Source organism: Procambarus clarkii, chromosome 18, assembly GCF_040958095.1.
Source record: "Procambarus clarkii isolate CNS0578487 chromosome 18, FALCON_Pclarkii_2.0, whole genome shotgun sequence".
In the NCBI taxonomy this organism is placed as follows: Eukaryota; Metazoa; Arthropoda; class Malacostraca; order Decapoda; family Cambaridae; genus Procambarus; species Procambarus clarkii.
Genome location: NC_091167.1, coordinates 40,158,828 through 40,175,140, shown reverse-complemented (window position 1 = coordinate 40,175,140; position 16,313 = coordinate 40,158,828). Strand labels below are relative to the sequence as shown.

Here is a 16,313-nt window from a genome sequence, read left to right as displayed (position 1 = left end):
TATGGAAGAGATGCAGAGGGTTAAGGACGGACATATAGAGCTAACCGTACCAGTTTAACTTAATTATGTCCTCCATAGTAGGTAGACCTATATTGATTTGTATTATTAAATTGTAAAATTTTTAAGCAAAGTAGTACAGTATATGCATATGAAATTTAAGTATTCTTTTAATAACTTTCTTGTGACATTAATCACTATAATTACTTAACTAAAGCGGTTAGTAAAATCATTGTTATTTACGTTTTTCAAATAGTCAATGACTTAAAAACCAGTAAGCTCCTGCATTGAATTTCCTGCGTTGAATTTCTAGAGTTTATGAGGTTTTCATACCATCTTCGGTCATTACCATAGTAGACATGTCAACTGTTTTCATTTTCGTTTTGTGAGCATTGTATTTAATTGTTGAAGTCACAGTATTATGACGCATTAATCACATCAATGTATTAAAATATTTAAAAGCATATATTTTGCAGATGCAGTCTTCAATGCTGAAATTTAAGTCTATTCGCAGCCGTGGAGGACTTAAAGCGAGGGCACTACCAGTTTAACCTATGTCATTCGAGGAAGAAAATTCAGCCGACTGCAATATTTTAGTGTAAGTATTGCACAGTATTTAATTACAAATTTGAAAAGTAAATTAGTAAACGCTAAAGATGAATTATCAGTGATATAGTCCCGGATATGGTGAAATTAATATTGTAAAACTAGGGTTTGTTATTAGTTTCTCAATCTGGCAACCCCAACAATGTTAAAAGAAGCCCCACATGCAGCTTGCTCCCTGCAACATTCAATGAAAATAGGAAGAGGCATTGTGAACCTCTTTGCAAAGTACCTAATCCCATGAAAATGGGAAATTGGATATTAATTTTCCATGATTAAGGATTTAATTATTAAATATTTCTTTGGATATTAATTTTCCATGTTGAAGGATTTAATTATTATATATTTAGTATTTTATTCAGATATAGTATAGTGTTGCAAAGAAAACCGCTAAGATTCTGTGAGGAGGTCAAGAGCCACGTTTTGATAGCTAATGAAAGAAACATAGCTGTTTAATGATGGATTGATTTTCAGAATTTACTACAAAACAAATTAGAAACTTAAAAAATTTAAGTTTATTATACTAAACCAAACCTAAATAGAGCCATCTTGATTAATCAAACAAATTTATTAAAGGCTCCCTGTGATGGCCTAGATACGAGGAAATGGGTAATGGAATAGATGTTAGGGACTAGACGATGGTTTAGACACTAGTGTCTACAATGATGGAAAAGAGGCGAGGGAATGGGTTATGCATTACTGGCGAGGGCATAGGTGATGGGATGGGGCCACAGGTAAGGGATTGGTTGATGGGGTCTGATGCGGATGACTGGGTGATAGGGACTGGCTGATGGGGTCTGATGCGGATGCCTGGGTGATAGGGACTGGCTGATGGGGTCTGATGCGGATGCCTGGGTGATAGGGACTGGCTGATGGGGTCTGATGCGGATGCCTGGGTGATAGGGACTGGCTGATGGGGTCTGAGGCGAGGGGCCGAGTTATAGATGAAGCGAGTGTGGGTGATGGGCCAGAGGCTAGGGCCTGGAGGATAGGCTACAGGCGAGTCTGGATGATGGGCTATAGGCGAGGGTCTGGACTTATTGTTTACAGGCGAGGGGTCTGGACGATGGGCTACAGGCGAGGGTCTGGCCAATGGGCTACAGGCGAGTCTGGACGATGGGTTATAGGCGAGTGTCTGGGTAATGGGCTATTGGCAAGGGCCTGGACGATGGGCTACAGGCGAGGGGTCTGGACGATGGGCTATAGGCGAGGGGTCTGAACGATGGGCTATAGGCGAGGGGTCTGGACGATGGGCCACAAGAAAGGCCTGGTGATGGTCCATAGGCTAGGATCTGGGGTGATAGTCCATAGGCTAAATGGTGATGGTCCACAGGCTAAATGGTGATGGTCCACAGGCTAAGGTAAATGGCAAAGTCCTGGATGATGTCCTAGAGGCTAGAGTTTGGGTGATGGGCTACAGGCGAGGGTCTCTGCGATGGGCTGTAGGCGAGAACTTAGACGATAGGCCATAGGCGAGGGCCTGGGCGATGGGCTTCATGTGAGGGCCTGCACGATGGGCTATGGGTGAGGGGCCTGGATGATGGGCTACAGGTGAGGGCCTTGACGATATGCTACAGGCGAGGCCTTGACGATGGGCTATAGGCGAGGCCTTGGACAAAAGGCTATAGGCGAGGGTCTGGACAAAGGGCTATTAGGCGAGGACTTTGTTAATGGTTCCTCGGGCCTTGTTGATGATCCACAGGCTAGGATCTGGATGTTGGTCTTCAGGCTAAATGGTGGTGGGCCACAAGGATGGGCGAGGGAGAAGAGCATTCAGGCAAAGGTCCTGAGTGATGTACCTCGGCCACGGGACCTCGCGGCTGAGTGGACAGCGCTTGGGGGTCGTAGTTCTAAGGGTCCGGGTTCGATTCCCGGCCGAAGTAGAAATATTTGTTGGCCGTAGTCGAGGGTCGAGGAGTCTTGAGTGATGGGTTAGATGTGAATGCCTTTATTGGTGGTCATAGGCAAGGAATCTGGATGATGGACTGAGGCAAGGGGGTCTGGATGATAGACTGAGGTCTGAGCGAGAGGCGAGTAAGTTTTTGATGGTTTAGAGGCGAAAACCTTTGTGATGTGCTAAATGAAAGGGCCTGGGTGATGAGCCACAAGCGATGACATTGGATGATGGACTTTAGGCGAGGGTTTGTGATGGGCCTTAGGTGAGAGCTACGGTAACGGGCGAGGGTGTATCGGTGATGGGCTGCACGCAATGGTCTCTGTGGTGGGCCACAGGCGAGGTTATAGGTGAGGGGCTCGTTTATAGGCATTCACGTGAGAACGTGAACGATAGGCAACACGCAAGGGCCTGCGTGATGGCGTCAAAGGCTAGGGGTCTAGGCGATAGGCCACAGTTGAGGGCCTTCGTGATGGAGAATGATCAAGGATCTAGATGATGGGCTACAGGCAAGGGCCTGAATGATGTCCAATAGGCTAGTCTGGGTGATGGGTTAGATGTGAGGGTCTGGGTGATGGGCAACAGGCGAGGCCCTGGGTGGGAATATGGCCTAGGTTTATAGGCCACATGTGAGGGCCTAGATTATGGGCCACATGATCTCGGCGGGGGGCCTGGGTGAAGGTCTAGGAAATTGGTCACGGGCGAGGGCCTGGGAGTTAAGTCACTGTGAAAGACCTGTATGGTAGGCCACGGTAGAGAGTCTAGGTAATGGGCTGGAGTCGAGTGCGTTATAATGGACTATAAGCGGGGGGCTGGATGATCATCGAGAAGCAAACGACTGGAAGTTGCATATTATCCATGTCAATGACATGGATAATATGCTTCATGCGAAGTCCTGGGTGATGGACTAGAAGTGAGAACCAAGGTAATAAGACAAGAAGCTAGGGACCTTCGTGATAGACAACAACCGAGGGACCTGGGTGATGGACTAGAATTAAGAACCTAGGAGGTTTTGGGTAATGGACTAGGAGGGCAAAGACCTGTATGGTAGGCCACGGTAGAGAGTCTAGGTAATGGGCTGGAGTCGAGTGCGTTATGATGGACTATAAGTGGGGGGCTGGATAATCATCGAGAAGCAAACGACTGGAAGTTGCATATTATCCATGTCAATGGCATGGATAATATGCTTCATGCGAAGTCCTGGGTGATGGACTAGAAGTGAGAACCAAGGTAATAAGACAAGAAGCTAGGGACCTTCGTGATAGACAACAACCGAGGGACCTGGGTGATGGACTAGAATTAAGAACCTAGGAGGTTTTGGGTAATGGACTAGGAGGGCAAAGACCTGTATGGTAGGCCACGGTAGAGAGTCTAGGTAATGGGCTGGAGTCGAGTGCGTTATGATGGACTATAAGTGGGGGGCTGGATAATCATCGAGAAGCAAACGACTGGAAGTTGCATATTATCCATGTCAATGGCATGGATAATATGCTTCATGCGAAGTCCTGGGTGATGGACTAGAAGTGAGAACCAAGGTAATAAGACAAGAAGCTAGGGACCTTCGTGATAGACAACAACCGAGGGACCTGGGTGATGGACTAGAATTAAGAACCTAGGTTTTGGGTAATGGACTAGGAGTGAGGGCTTGCCAAGAATGTTTCTTGTCCCAAGCGGATGCTATTCTTACCAAATGTCTTCTAACATATATCCAGTGAGGCTCCTCTTATGAGTCTGCCCGACGGGATATTATTCTTATCAAACCTAACTATCCTACAACCTAGTTAACCTAAAATTACCTTCCTTTTCCCTGGTGAGACTTTGTCCGATGAGGCTCCTCTTATGAGTCTGCCCGATGTGATATTGCTCATCTAACCTCATTTTCCTTGACCTAGTAAACCTAAATATCCCACTGAACCTTATAACTAGCACCGCATTTAGGACAAAATATTCAAAAGCTTAGAATCGATCTTAGCTCCGTGATGGGCCACAATCAGGGTGTCTGAATGATAGACTAAGAGGTAAGGGCCTGGGTGTTCAACTAGGAGTTAGTGCTTCAGAGATGGTAGACTAGAGGCAAGGTCCTTTGTCATTCGCAACAGGCGATGGTTAGAGTTGATGGGCCTGGACCTGGGTAATAGGAAAGGCACTGTGTGATGGGCTAAAGGCTAAGGCCTGAATGATATCCAAGAGGCTAGCCAGGGTGATAGGCTACAGGCTAAGGCCTGGATGATATCCTAGAGGCTGGAGTCAGGGTGATGGGCTACAGGCTAAGGCCTGGATGATGTCCAAGAAGCTAGTCAGGGTGATGGGCTACAGGCTAAGGCCTGGATGATGTCTAGAGATTAGAGGCAGGGTGATGGGCTCCAGGCTAAGGCCTGGATGATGTTCTACAGGCAGGGTGATGGGCTACAGGTTAAGGACTAGATGATGTATAGAGACTAGAGGCAGGGTGATGGGCTCCAGGCTAAGGCCTGGATGATGTCTAGAGACTAGAGGCAGGGTTATGGGCTACAGCTAAGGCCTGGATGATGTTCTATAGGCAGGGTGATGGGCTACAGGCTAAAGCCTGCATGATGTCCAAGAAGCTAGTGAGGGTGATGGGCTACAGGCTAAGGCCTGGGTGATGTTCTATAGGCAGGGTGATGGGCTACAAGCTAAGGCCTGGGTGATGTTCTATAGGCAGGGTGATGGGCTACAGGCTAAGGCCTGGATGATGTTCTATAGGCAGGGTGATGGGCTACAGGCTAAGGCCTGGATGATGTCCAAGAAGCTAGTCAGGGTGATGGGCTACAAGCTAAGGCCTGGATGATGTTCTATAGGCAGGGTGATGGGCTACAGGCTAAGGCCTGGATGATGTCCAAGAAGCTAGTGAGGGTGATGGGCTACAGGCTAAGGCCTGGATGATGTCTAGAGACTAGAGGCAGGGTGACGAGCTACAGGCTAAGGCCTGGATGATGTTCAAGAAGCTAGTGACGGTGATGGGCTACAGGCTAAGGCCTGGATGATGTTCTATAGGCAGGGTGATGGGCTACAGGCTAAGACCTGGATGATGTTCTATAGGCAGGGTGATGGGCTACAGGCTAAGGCCTGGATGATGTCCAAGAAGCTAGTGAGGGTGATGGGCTACAGGCTAAGGCCTGGATGATGTTCTTTAGGCAGGGTGATGGGCTACAGGCTAAGGCCTGGATGATGTTCTATAAGCAGGGTGATGGGCTACAGGCTAAGGCCTGGATGATGTCTTAAGAAGCTAGTGAGGGTGATGGGCTAAGGCCTGGATAATGTTCTTTAGGCAGGGTGATGGGCTACAGGCTAAGGCCTGGATGATGTTCTATAGGCAGGGTGATGGGCTACAGGCTAAGGCCTGGATGATGTTCTATAGGCAGAGTGATGGGCTACAGGCTAAGGCCTGGATGATGTTCTATAGGTAGGGTGATGGGCTACAGGCTAAGGCCTGGATGATGTTCAAGAAGCTAGTGAGGGTGATGGGCTACAGGCTAAGGCCTGGATGATGTTCTATAGGCAGGGTGATGGGCTACAGGCTAAGACCTGGATGATGTTCTATAGGCAGGGTGATGGGCTACAGGCTAAGGCCTGGATGATGTCCAAGAAGCTAGTGAGGGTGATGCGCTACAGGCTAAGGCCTGGATGATGTTCTTTAGGCAGGGTGATGGGCTACAGGCTAAGGCCTGGATGATGTTCTATAAGCAGGGTGATGGGCTACAGGCTAAGGCCTGGATGATGTTCTATAGGCAGGGTGATGGGCTACAGGCTAAGGCCTAGATGATGTCCAAGAAGCTAGTGAAGGTGATGGGCTACAGGCTAAGGCCTGGATGATGATCTATAGTCAGGGTGATGGGCTACAGGCTAAGGACTAGATGATGTATAGAGACTAGAGGCAGGGTGATGGGCTCCAGGCTAAGGCTTGGATGATGTCCAAGAAGCTAGTGAGGGTGATGGGCTACAGGCTAAGGCCTGGATGATGTCCAAGAAGCTAGTGAGGGTGATGGGCTACAGGCTAAGGCCTGGATGATGTCTAGAGATTAGAGGCAGGGTGATGGGCTCCAGGCTAAGGCCTGGATGATGTTCTAGAGGGAGGGTGATGGGCTACAGGTTAAGGACTAGATGATGTATAGACTAGAGGCAGGGTGATGGGCTCCAGGCTAAGGCCTGGATGATGTCTAGAGACTAGAGGCAGGGTTATGGGCTACAGCTAAGGCCTGGATGATGTTCTATAGGCAGGGTGATGGGCTACAGGCTAAAGCCTGCATGATGTCCAAGAAGCTAGTGAGGGTGATGGGCTACAGGCTAAGGCCTGGGTGATGTTCTATAGGCAGGGTGATGGGCTACAGGCTAAGGCCTGGGTGATGTTCTATAGGCAGGGTGATGGGCTACAGGCTAAGGCCTGGATGATGTTCTATAGGCAGGGTGATGGGCTACAGGCTAAGGCCTGGATGATGTCCAAGAAGCTAGTCAGGGTGATGGGCTACAAGCTAAGGCCTGGATGATGTTCTATAGGCAGGGTGATGGGCTACAGGCTAAGGCCTGGATGATGTCCAAGAAGCTAGTGAGGGTGATGGGCTACAGGCTAAGGCCTGGATGATGTCTAGAGACTAGAGGCAGGGTGACGAGCTACAGGCTAAGGCCTGGATGATGTTCAAGAAGCTAGTGACGGTGATGGGCTACAGGCTAAGGCCTGGATGATGTTCTATAGGCAGGGTGATGGGCTACAGGCTAAGACCTGGATGATGTTCTATAGGCAGGGTGATGGGCTACAGGCTAAGGCCTGGATGATGTCCAAGAAGCTAGTGAGGGTGATGGGCTACAGGCTAAGGCCTGGATGATGTTCTTTAGGCAGGGTGATGGGCTACAGGCTAAGGCCTGGATGATGTTCTATAAGCAGGGTGATGGGCTACAGGCTAAGGCCTGGATGATGTCTTAAGAAGCTAGTGAGGGTGATGGGCTAAGGCCTGGATAATGTTCTTTAGGCAGGGTGATGGGCTACAGGCTAAGGCCTGGATGATGTTCTATAGGCAGGGTGATGGGCTACAGGCTAAGGCCTGGATGATGTTCTATAGGCAGAGTGATGGGCTACAGGCTAAGGCCTGGATGATGTTCTATAGGTAGGGTGATGGGCTACAGGCTAAGGCCTGGATGATGTTCAAGAAGCTAGTGAGGGTGATGGGCTACAGGCTAAGGCCTGGATGATGTTCTATAGGCAGGGTGATGGGCTACAGGCTAAGACCTGGATGATGTTCTATAGGCAGGGTGATGGGCTACAGGCTAAGGCCTGGATGATGTCCAAGAAGCTAGTGAGGGTGATGCGCTACAGGCTAAGGCCTGGATGATGTTCTTTAGGCAGGGTGATGGGCTACAGGCTAAGGCCTGGATGATGTTCTATAAGCAGGGTGATGGGCTACAGGCTAAGGCCTGGATGATGTTCTATAGGCAGGGTGATGGGCTACAGGCTAAGGCCTAGATGATGTCCAAGAAGCTAGTGAAGGTGATGGGCTACAGGCTAAGGCCTGGATGATGATCTATAGTCAGGGTGATGGGCTACAGGCTAAGGACTAGATGATGTATAGAGACTAGAGGCAGGGTGATGGGCTCCAGGCTAAGGCTTGGATGATGTCCAAGAAGCTAGTGAGGGTGATGGGCTACAGGCTAAGGCCTGGATGATGTCCAAGAAGCTAGTGAGGGTGATGGGCTACAGGCTAAGGCCTGGATGATGTCTAGAGATTAGAGGCAGGGTGATGGGCTCCAGGCTAAGGCCTGGATGATGTTCTAGAGGGAGGGTGATGGGCTACAGGTTAAGGACTAGATGATGTATAGACTAGAGGCAGGGTGATGGGCTCCAGGCTAAGGCCTGGATGATGTCTAGAGACTAGAGGCAGGGTTATGGGCTACAGGCTAAGGCCTGGATGATATCCAAGAAGCTAGTGAGGGTGATGGGCTACAGGCTAAGGCCTGGATGATGTTCTTTAGGCAGGGTGATGGGCTCCAGGCTAAGGCCTGGATGATGTTCTATAGGCAGGGTGATGGGCTACAGGCTAAGGCCTGGATGATGTTCTATAGGCAGGGTGATGGGCTACAGGCTAAGGCCTGGATGATGTCCAAGAAGCTAGTGAGGGTGATGGGCTACAGGCTAAGGCCTGGATGATGTTTAGAGATTAGAGGCAGGGTGATGGGCTCCAGGCTAAGGCCTGGATGATGTTCTAGAGGGAGGGTGATGGGCTACAGGTTGACTAGATGATGTATAGAGACTAGAGGCAGGGTGATGGGCTCCAGGCTAAGGCCTGGATGATGTCTAGAGACTAGAGGCAGGGTTATGGGCTACAGGCTAAGGCCTGGATGATGTTCTATAGGCAGGGTGATGGGCTACAGGCTAAGGCCTGGATGATGTCCAAGAAGCTAGTGAGGGTGATGGGCTACAGGCTAAGGCCTGGATGATGTTCTATAGGCAGGGTGATGGGCTACAGGCTAAGGCCTGGATGATGTCCAAGAAGCTAGTGAGGGTGATGGGCTACAGGCTAAAGCCTGGATGATGTTCTATAGGCAGGATGATGGGCTACAGGCTAAGGCCTGGATGATGTTCTATAGGCAGGGTGATGGGCTACAGGCTAAGGCCTGGATGATGTCCAAGAAGCTAGTGAGGGTGATGGGCTACAGGCTAAGGCCTGGATGATGTTCTATAGGCAGGGTGATGGGCTACAGGCTAAGGCCTGGATGATGTCCAAGAAGCTAGTGAGGGTGATGGGCTACAGGCTAAGGGCTGGATGATGTTCTTTAGGCAGGGTGATGGGCTACAGGCTAAGGCCTGGATGATGTTCTATAAGCAGGGTGATGGGCTACAGGCTAAGGCCTGGATGATGTCTAGAGACTAGAGTCAGGGTGATGGGCTACAGGCTAAGGCCTGGGTGATGTCCTAGAGGCTAGAGTCAGGGTGATGGGCTACTGTTTAAGGCCTGGATGATAGGCTGGAGGCTAGAGTCAGGGTGATGGGCTACAGGCTAAGGCCTAGATGATGTCTAGAGACTAGAGGCAGGGTGATGGGCTAAGGCCTAAATGATGTCTAGAGACTAGAGGCAGGGTGATGGGCTACAGGCTAAAGCCTGGAAGATGTCCAAGAAGCTAGTCAGGGTGATGGGCTACAGGCTGAGGCCTGGATGATCTAGAGGCAGGGTGATGGGCTACAGGCTAAGGCCTAGATGATGTATAGAGACTAGAGGCAGGGTGATGGGCTACAGGCTAAGACCTGGATGATGTCCTAGAGGATAGTCAGGGTGATGGGATACAGGCTAAGGCCTGGATGATGTCTAGAGTCAGGGTGATGGGCTACAGGCTAACGCCTGGATGATGTCCTAGAGGCTAGTCAGGGTGATGGGCTACAGGCTAAGGCCTGGATGATGTCTAGAGACTAGAGTCAGGGTGATGGGCTACAGGCTAAGGCCTGGGTGATGTCCTAGAGGCTAGAGTCAGGGTGATGGGCTACAGGCTAAGGCCTAGATGATGTCTAGAGACTAGAGGCAGGGTGATGGGCTAAGACCTAAATGATGTCTAGAGACTAGAGGCAGGGTGATGGGCTAAGGCCTAAATGATGTCTAGAGACTAGAGGCAGGGTGATGGGCTAAGGCCTAAATGATGTCTAGAGACTAGAGGCAGGGTGATGGGCTACAGGCTAAAGCCTGGAAGATGTCCAAGAAGCTAGTCAGGGTGATGGGCTACAGGCTGAGGCCTGGATGATCTAGAGGCAGGGTGATGGGCTACAGGCTAAGGCCTAGATGATGTATAGAGACTAGAGGCAGGGTGATGGGCTACAGGCTAAGACCTGGATGATGTCCTAGAGGATAGTCAGGGTGATGGGCTACAGGCTAAGGCCTGGATGATGTCTAGAGTCAGGGTGATGGGCTACAGGCTAACGCCTGGATGATGTCCTAGAGGCTAGTCAGGGTGATGGGTTACAGGCTAAGGCCTGGATGATGTCTAGAGGCAGGGTGATGGGCTATAGGTTAAGGCCTTTGTGATATGCTGGAGGCTAGAGTCAGGGTGATGGGCTACAGGCTAAGGCCTGGGAGATGTCTAGAGACTAGAGGCAGGGTGATGGGCTACAGGCGAGGGGCTCGTTTATGGGCAATACGCGAGAACGTGAATGATAGGCAACACGCAAGATCCTGCGTGATGGGTAGGACCTCCATTACCCCTACACAGGTAGGGGTAATGGATGTGTCGACATGATAAATACACTAGGACGCAGGGAACGCATGATGGACTAGAGTCAAGGTAAAGCATGATGGACTAGAGCCAAGAGAAAGCATAAGGGACTAGAGCCAAGGGAAAGCATGAGGGACTAGCGCCAAGGGAAAGCATGAGGGACTAGAGCCAAGGGAAAGCATGATGGATTAGAGCCAAGGGAAAGCGTGATGCACTAGAAGCAAGGGAAAGCGTGATGCACTAGAAGCAAGGGAAAGCGTGATGGGCTAGAGGCAAAGGAAAGCGTTATGGACTAGAAAGGAGGAAATGGGTGATGGATTGCCAGCTAAAATCTAGGGTGGTGGACTATAAGTGAGGGAATGAGTGATGGACTAGAAACTAGGGTAATAGTCGAGATACTAGGGTCTGGTGTGATAGACTAAAGGCGAGGGTCCGGGTGATAGGCTAGAAGCGAGTATCAGGATGATGGGACTTAGGCAAAGGTTTGTGGTGATGGGACTAAGGCGAAAGCTTGGTATGATGGGACTCGGGCAAAGGCTTGGGATGATGGGACTCAGGCAAAGGCTTGGGATGATGGGACTCAGGCAAAGGCTTGGGATGATGGGACTCAGGCGAAGGCTTGGAGTGATGAGACAAAGGCAAAGGCTTGGTGTGATAAGGCAAAGGCTTGGTGTGATAAGGCAAAGGCTTGGTGTGATGAGACTGGCAAAGTCTTGATGTGATTAGATAAAGGCGAAGGCTTGGTGTGATGAGACAAAGGCGAAGGCTTGGTGTGATGAGACTCTGGCAAAGTCTTGATGAGATGAGATAAAGGCGAAGGCTTGGTGTGATGAGATAAAGGCGAAGGCTTGGTGTGATGAGATAAAGGCGAAGGCTTGGTGTGATGAGACTGGCAAAGTCTTGATGTGATGAGATAAAGGCAAAGGCTTGATGTCATGAGACAAAGGCGAAGGCTTGGAGTGATGAGACAAAGACGAAGGCTTGGTGTGATGAGACTGGCAAAGTCTTGATGTGATGAGATAAAGGCAAAGGCTTGGTGTGATGAGACTCTGGCAAAGTCTTGATGTGATGAGATAAAGGCAAAGGCTTGATGTCATGAGACAAAGGCGAAGGCTTGGAGTGATGAGACAAAGACGAAGGCTTGGTGTGAAGAGACTGGCAAAGTCTTGATGTGATGAGATAAAGGCAAAGGCTTGGTGTGATGAGACTGACAAGGCTTGATGTGATAAGATAAAGGCAAAGGCTTGGTGTCATGAGACAAAGGTGAAGGCTTGGAGTGATGAGACATAGACGAAGGCTTGGTGTGATGAGACTGGCAAAGTCTTGATGTGATGAGATAAAGGCAAAGGCTTGGTGTGATGAGATAAAGGCAAAGGCTTGGTGTGATGAGATAAAGAAGGCTTGGTGTGATGAGATTTAGGCGAAGGCTTGGTGTGATGAGATTTAGGCGAAGGCTTGGTGTGATGGAACTCTGGTAAAGATTTGATGTGATTAAAGGCTTGGTGTGATGGGACTCTGGTAAAGATTTGATGTGATTAGATTCAGGCGAAGGCTTGGTGTGATGAGATTCAGGCGAAGGTTTAGTTTGATTAGATTCAGGCGAAGGCTTGGTGTGATGAGATTCAGACGAAGGTTTGGTTTGATTAGATTCAGGCGAAGGCTTGGTGTGATGAGATTTAGGCGAAGGCTTGGTGTGATGAGATTCAGGCGAAGGCTTGGTGTGATAAGGCAAAGGTTTGGTGTGATGAGATTCAGACGAAGGTTTGGTTTGATTAGATTCAGGCGAAGGCTTGGTGTAATGAGATCCAGGCGAAGGCTTGGTGTGATGAGACTGGCGTGATGGGACTCTGGCGAAGGCTTGGGGTGATGTGACTCTTTCAAGGTGAAAAGCCGCATCCAGGGATCTGGGAAAGGTTCTGGGTGGTGGGCCACAGGCGAATGTCTTTATGACGAGCCATAGCCGAGAGCCTTCGCGATGGCCCAAAAACGAGGGCTTTCACGATGGACTAGAAGTGAGGGAATAGTCTAGGTGATAGGTCTCAGGCGATTCATGATGCACAACAGGGGACGACATGAGTATTGGGCGACAGGCGAGGGCCTAGTTGATGGGCTATAGGGGCTTGGGTGATGAGCCATAGTGAAGGGCTTGGGTGATGGGCCACACTCGAGGGGTCTGGATGATTGACTTGAAGGCGATGACCTTGATGGGCTAGGGTCTGGGAGATGGGTTAGAGGCGAAAAGCTTTGTGATCGGTTAAATGCTAGGGTGTGGGTTATAGGCTACAGGCGAGGGCTTGGGCTATGAGTCACAGGCGGGGGCTTTGGTTATGAGTCACAGGCGAGGACTTGGGTGATGGATCACAGGCGAAGGCCTTGATCATAGGTCTGAGTTAAGAGCCCGTGTGGTATTCTAGAAGCGAGTGTCATGATGATGGGAAGCCAGAAAATGGATGTTGGACTGTAAGCAAGGGTTGGGGATTATAAGTGAAAGTATGGGTTATGGTCTGCAAGTGTTTAGATGGTGGAGTATAAGCAAGTGCCACGATGATGGTCTGAAGGCGAGGGTCTGAGTTATGGAATAGAATCAAGAGCATGAATGATGGTCTAAAAGCGGGCCTGGTGGGTGAACTAGAAGTGACGGTCAAGAACAGAGGGTCTGTCTTGGGTGATGGATCACAGGCGAAGGCCTTGGTCAGTTAAGAGCCCGTGTGGTAGGCTAGAAGCGAGTGTCATGATGATGGGAAGCCAGAGAATGGATGTTGGCCTGGAAGCAAGGGTTGGGGATTATAAGTGAAAGTACGGGTTATGGTCTGCAAGTGTTTAGATGGTGGAGTATAAGCAAGTGCCACGATGATGGGCTGAAGGCGAGGGTCTGAGTTATGGAATAGAATCAAGAGCATGAATGATGGTCTAAAAGCGGGCCTGGTAGGTGAACTAAAAGTGACGGTCAAGAATAGAGGGTCTGATGGAGTAGAACCGAGGGACCTGCGAGATTGACTAGAACTCCAATTCCTGGTTAGTCATTTAAACTTGCCATGGTGTCTTTTCAGTCAGTTAATTATCTACAGTATCTGGTTTGTCAACCCAGCCAGAGCTTACTATTCAGCTGAGTGAAATAAGTTAATGCACTGCTGTTGCCGTAGTCAACAATCTGGCAGTGCAGTCTAGATCACGATGTGTCTTATGTGTTCATCCTATCCTATCCTCTTTGTTTTGTCCCTGCCACTCCTTGTGGGTGGTCGTCAGCATATCACCATCAGCTTGCTGTTGGTGAGTGATTTTTGGTGGTAACCTAGCTACCACTGAAAATCCCGAAGTACCTCTACAAGATATTTTTATTTCTTTTATAAAAGAAATTTAAATTGAATGTAGGTTCGTGGTTTAGGGTTCCACGCAACAAAGGTTTGTGTCCTTACTGAAGATTTCACATTAGTGATTTCTTCATGTGGGATAGATACCCTTTGGACGAATACCCCTGGTCCGGCTCGTAGTCGCAGACCTCATCGTGGTGAGCCGGTGAACATAGAATAGCATGACTCCTCACTTTAAAAGTTATTGGGACTGATCTTTACAGTAATTGGTGAATATGTTAAAAAAAAAACAGCTCATTTATTACAATAATAATGAATATTTTTTATTCCACTAATTTGTAGAAGCAACATTTTATTTATCAGTTATCAAGTACAGTAGTTCTATATCAGATTAAACTAATTTTCATCTCTAATACTTAAATAGGAAGTTAATGCTATTCTATGGCCAACATGCGACTTGTTTATTGATATTTTAGTACTGGAATGAGGGTGAATGGCATACCAGTTTCTTATTAACTACAACATTTCACAATTTAAAAAATAATTTGTTTTAATAGTACTAGAACAAACATTTAATGATTTAGTACACTTTGGTAAATATCAAAAATGTATATTTTGATAAATATAAAAAATGTAAATTATCAGTTTCTGATCAGTAGTGTAGATAACCTTGATTCTTGTCCACTTCATGACCACAGCCCAGTATAAAAATGTTTGTATTTTAATTGTGTTCAATTATAAAATAAGTTTTCCTCATCTTTGAAGTTTTTCTACCCGATTTTCGAAAACTTACAATTTATCTTAATTTCACACATTTTCAATCACCATTACATTATACGTATTCGAATATCAATGCGAGATCTAAGATGAAGTGACACAATAGTAACTGGTATTTTGTTAATAATGGTAAAAGTTATATCTGATACCAGAGTCGACACAACCTTTGATTCAAGCCTTAGTTAATAATAGTTTGGGCGTTACAGCAGAGGTGACGTTCATGTACAACACCTGAAGATACTTAACGAAATTCGACTCTGGGATTATAATCAACAAATTCATATATAATCTACAATTTGACTTCGGTAAGTACCGTAGAATTATAAAACTGCCCGAACGAATATATTACAAATTGTTTCATTGCAGGCAAATACATACTTCCGAAGTGTATGACTTATATTCTAACTCGATTATATACCTTTGGCATAACAACCGATTGATTGCTGGGCAGGGAAAACATTTTTACATTTTTCGTACACTAGACCGTTGGTTCACCCAGCTGTAAATATTTTTGGGCAATGGTCCATTTTTGTACATTCGACTAGTTGTTTTTATAAGAATTTTCATTTTGAGAGGATAGGTTGTCATAGTAATTGTTCCTATTTTCTAGCTTAAGATTGGTAAAATTTATAAATCTGAAAAATATGTGGGTCGTGTTTATTGTAATATTTCACTGAAATACCTCTGCTGAATATTTCAGTTTTAAGATCGGATCAAACTAGTTGAATGCAACTGCAGCACATGTATTAGTATCGAACGTAAAGTTGTTTCAGCAATAGGTCTTTCATATCTTTAGCCCTTAATACTGTATGTGACAGCTATTTCTTAACATGTTTTATTTTCATGTGTACATCTATTTATGTACATTTTATGGTTACGGTAAAGATTTCGATGATAAATATGTGCATTCTCACTTAACACATTTGCGGTCATGTTTTACAGCTAACGAAGGATTTGCATGAAATTTTAGGTTTTAAGGTGAACAGTCAATCTTGAAATATAACTAGTTGAGAAATTGCATAAATTTGAGTTAACATAATTAGTCACGTAATGACTACATCAGTAGTAGGAAAAGATGGTGATAATGAAATTATATTAGCTACATATTTAGAATGTAGAATACCACGTGAGCATTTCAAGCCAATTTGTATATGATACAGTGCAAGCATTTTCTGTAAGCTCACACTATGAAAGTTTCATACTTTTTTTTTTTACCTCATTTACCACCACAAGTTTTTTTTTAAGTATAATAATCAGAGTACAACCCTTGTAACTCTAAAGGAAATTTGCTTTAATTAAAAATAATTTATCAAAACAAATTTGGGTTACAAGGTTGTAGTCTATAATACTGAAAATAGTACTTTGCCAATGAACATTTGAGTTTGTTCCTATGGCCACTGTTTTAGATTCAGTTACTCTGAACAAAAGTTCCAAGTAATGGTGAATACCAGAATTATCCTCACTAATAAATAAGACTTAATTGAATTCCTCAGTGATTGAAATATGATTCAATCTTGCAAAAT

At 47.0% G+C, this 16,313-nt stretch overlaps 1 long non-coding RNA gene across 3 annotated transcripts in view; it reads left to right on the top strand.

Moving 5' to 3' along the window:
- Nucleotides 1-16,313, top strand: part of LOC138365874 (uncharacterized) — a 471,205-nt gene that overhangs the window by 10,168 nt on the left and 444,724 nt on the right. For 2 of the 3 annotated variants that reach the window (XR_011229061.1, XR_011229059.1), the window contains exon 6: nt 474-14,769. The exons of the other annotated variant lie outside the window; for it this stretch is intronic. This is a non-coding gene — a long non-coding RNA (uncharacterized lncRNA). Of the gene's footprint in view, nt 1-473; nt 14,770-16,313 lie in introns of those variants that run through there. 3 annotated transcript variants of the gene reach the window in all.